We start from the raw sequence: 3,495 nt of genomic DNA on the forward strand, positions 1-3,495 counted from the left end.
CCGAGCCGGCGAGGAAGCGCGGGGGGAGGGCTTCGGCGCGGGCTGCGGGGACTCGACCGCTCGGGCTTGGAAGTCCTGCAGACTTCCCAGGGCTCTCCGGCGGAGCTGGGCGTGTGGGGGGCGCCTCGGTCTTGCCAGAACCGTTCTGGAAGCCCGGGTCGTCTGATCACACCCTCTTGCCCACCGCCCGGCACGGCCCCCGCGCGCGCCTTCATTCTGTGCCCGCGTGTGTGTGGGCTTCCCACCCTGCGATCCCGCTTGTTGTCGTGTCTTGCCCCCTCCTCTCCAGCGGCTGAGAGCGCGTTACCCAGCCGTTTCCCCCGCTAGCTGAGTGCATTCATTCAAATCTTGGGGCTAGGTCAGCATCGCGGGCGGTGCCCTGAGGTCGGCGGTGCAGCGTCCTGCATGCACGTGCCTTGTGAGTTGGTGTCCGCCGTCTGAGCTGAATGGGCCTCAGAACGTCGCTTTTGTGTTCCCGTTTTTCTATGGAAAGATACGCTTGAGTAACCGGACATGGTCTCACAATCAAGCAGGTGGTGGAATGACGGCTTCAGAGACCAGCCTTCCAGTCCTGACCCACCGTGGAACTTGCAGTAATGACTCCAGCGCTTCAAGTTTCGGCTTCGTCCCCTTCGAGACGAAGGGCTTGGCCTAGGAGACTGCCTCCAGTTCTAAAGTGCTGTGGTCCCAGGTCTTTCAAATGGTGGAGCGTGGGATGGGGGGGGGGCTTCTGATATTATGACTTACGTAATTGCTGAAGTTATTGGAGCTCCCTGTTTTGAGAGATCAGGAAATATTTCTCATGGTCTTTCCCTTGAACCTGTACCTAGGGCGTCCATCGTTGGAGGTGAATTCACGCATGTCACCGATCACACGAATTACTGTAAAACCTCCTCCCTGAACCGTTCGTTCTTTACCAATATTTACTGAGCACCAGCTGTGGGAGAGACTTGAACTAGACATTGTGAATGCAAAGAAGTGTGATACTCTGAAGCAATAAACAGTTTTCGTGGAGTTGGCCTCAGTTTTCATGAAGTCTCTCTGAGTGTAAGGTCTTAAGATTTCTCCTACACTCAAATTACATAGTATTCATGCCTCAAATTTTCAAGCTTTCATTTCGGACACGAACACTTGAACTGGGTGTGAGTATTTAATTCCACATTTAAATGTATCAGTCATGTCGAGGCTTTCATAATAGAATGGCATGCCATATCCTAGTTTATTGCTCTCAAGTGAAAAATAAATAATAAAAAAATAAAATGGCATGGTAGGAAAAGAGAGAAACCAAGTCTTAGATAATTTAGGAGTGTCTCGTCTTTAAAAAAAATTATTGGCCAGGCTCAGTGACTCACGCCTGTAATCCCAGCACTTTGGGAGACCAAGGTGGGAAGATGGCTTGAGTCTGGGAGTTCATGACCAGCCTGGGCAACATAGGGAGACCCCCATCTCTAAAAAAACAAAACAAAGCAAAAGTAAAAGTAAATAAATAAAGAGTGATGAAGTGACCATTCTCCACGGAGGCAGGTTCACAGAAGTAGCCATCAACTTCTGTGCCAGGCAAGGTATCAAACACTCTGCACATAGGAACACATTAACTTCTCACAATACTCTAAGGTGACATGAGGGGACCCAAAAACCCCAGGATTTATTTATTAAAAATTGTGTATTTATTCACACATTTAAATTGCAGTAACCTTCAAAATACACTCTGTTTGATGCAATACACCTATCGAGACACTTTTTCCACTGTTCAAAACAGTTTTTGAACTCATCAACGTTGATGCCTTTTAGTGTTTCAGCCGTCTTTTGTTTCACCTCTTCCACATCAGCAAAATGTTTTTCTTTGAGGACTTTTATCATCCAGGGAAACAAGTTGCTCAGGGTGGGATCGGATGAAAAGGGACGGTGGGGCAAGGTGGTTATGTCATTTTTTAAAAGAATCTCCAAAAAACAAAATTCACTGGAGCCAAACACAGCCTCTCACAACAATGCTAGCTGGTACACTGATGCCAATGGGTTCCTAGAACACTAACCTAGTGGGGGAAGCCTGTACTGCAAGGGAACTGCCATCCAAAAGATAATTCTGATTTTCTTTGGGGTGCCCCCTTGAATAACATGAGGCTTACATACAAGCCTGTCAGCAAACTGAGGCTTTGTAACTTGCCAAAATTCAAGGCCACATCCACCTAGCTTGATGCCCAAGTCCTCGACCACCAGGCTCAGTTATCTCTCACTAAAAGTTTTACAGGACCGGGTTCGGTGGCTCAGCCTGTAATCCCAGCACTTTGGGAGGCCAAGGCGAGAGGATTGCCCTGAGTCATGGGTTCGAGACTAACCAGGGCAACTTGGCAAGATGTCGTCTCTATAATAAATCAAAAATTAACCAGGCATGGTGGCGCACGGCTGTGGTTCTGGTTACTTGGAAGGCTGAGGCGGAAGGATTATCGGAGCCCAGAAGGTTATCGCTGTGGTGGCTGAGAGCGTATCACTGCACCCCAGCCTGGGTGACAGTGAGACTCCAGCCCTCCCCCCCCAAAAAAACAACAGCATTGCAAACAAGCTCCCTGTGAGCCTCTCAAACTAAAGCTTAAGAACTCGCTGCTGGGATCAAAAAGCTCACCATTAGATCCTACTTCCTGCCGATTGGTCCCTAATATTGACCAATCAGAATAGCTACAACTCACAGCTGGTGCTAGCCAATCGGCTTGGATTTAGGGCTATTTAAACACCAGGTTTTCAGGCCCAGAGGGGTAATCCCTTCGGGTCCCCCCCTACTGTGGGAGTTTCTCTGTCCTCTCAATAAATCCTGCTCCCCCCCCCCAAAAAAGTAGCTTTACAGATTCACAAAGTTAAAGACCTTTATTTTTTAAATCCAGAACTAGGTCAGGCTGGGTGGCTCAACCTGTAATCCCAGCACTTTGGGAGGCCGAGGCAAGAGGATTGCCTGAGCCCGCGAGTTCGAGACCCGCCCGGGGAACTTGGCGAGACCTCGTCTCTACAATAAATAAAAAATTGGCCAGGCGTGGTAGTGCGTGCCTGTAGTTCCAGCTGCTCGGAAGGCTGAGGAGGAAGAATCGCCAGGGCCCAGCAGGTCGAGGCTGCAGTGGCTAGGAGCGTGCCACTCTCCTCCAGCCTGGTTGACAGAGTGAGACTCCAACTCAATAAATAAGTAAAAAAAATAATAAATCCAGGGCTATTTAATTAGTTTCAGTAGATGATATGAAAAACACAAGAAGTCATATCAGTATTTACAAAACTAGCAATATCTACAGAGGTGTCTTATCTTTAAATCTCTACACAATACTGAAAACAGAAATCCTAATATCTGAAGCACAGAGCAAGGGTTTAAAATAAACTTAAATGTTTGGTTCCCGAGCAAAGCTCTGAGAATTCCCCCACCTTTTTCTAATGGCGATAAATTAACTGATTTCTTTTTTTTTTTCTTTTCTTTTTTTTTTTTTTGAGTTGGAGTCTCACTCTGTCGCCCAGACTGGA

General features: G+C 47.8%; 1 long non-coding RNA gene across 2 annotated transcripts; it reads left to right on the top strand.

The window, feature by feature from the left end:
- The first annotated feature begins 241 nt into the window (after positions 1-241).
- Positions 242-1,016, top strand: LOC103270745. 2 transcript variants are annotated; one of them, XR_002482551.1, is made up of 3 exons: positions 242-418; positions 531-691; positions 831-1,016. It is a non-coding gene; the product is annotated as an uncharacterized LOC103270745 (long non-coding RNA). The 2 variants fall into 2 exon arrangements; XR_504990.1 differs by having other exon boundaries at positions 242-691.
- The last annotated feature ends 2,479 nt before the right edge of the window (positions 1,017-3,495 follow it).

The sequence above is a fragment of the Carlito syrichta genome, unplaced genomic scaffold (genome assembly GCF_000164805.1).
Source record: "Carlito syrichta isolate Samal-C Ts95f unplaced genomic scaffold, Tarsius_syrichta-2.0.1 Scaffold309922, whole genome shotgun sequence".
NCBI lineage: Eukaryota > Metazoa > Chordata > Mammalia > Primates > Tarsiidae > Carlito > Carlito syrichta.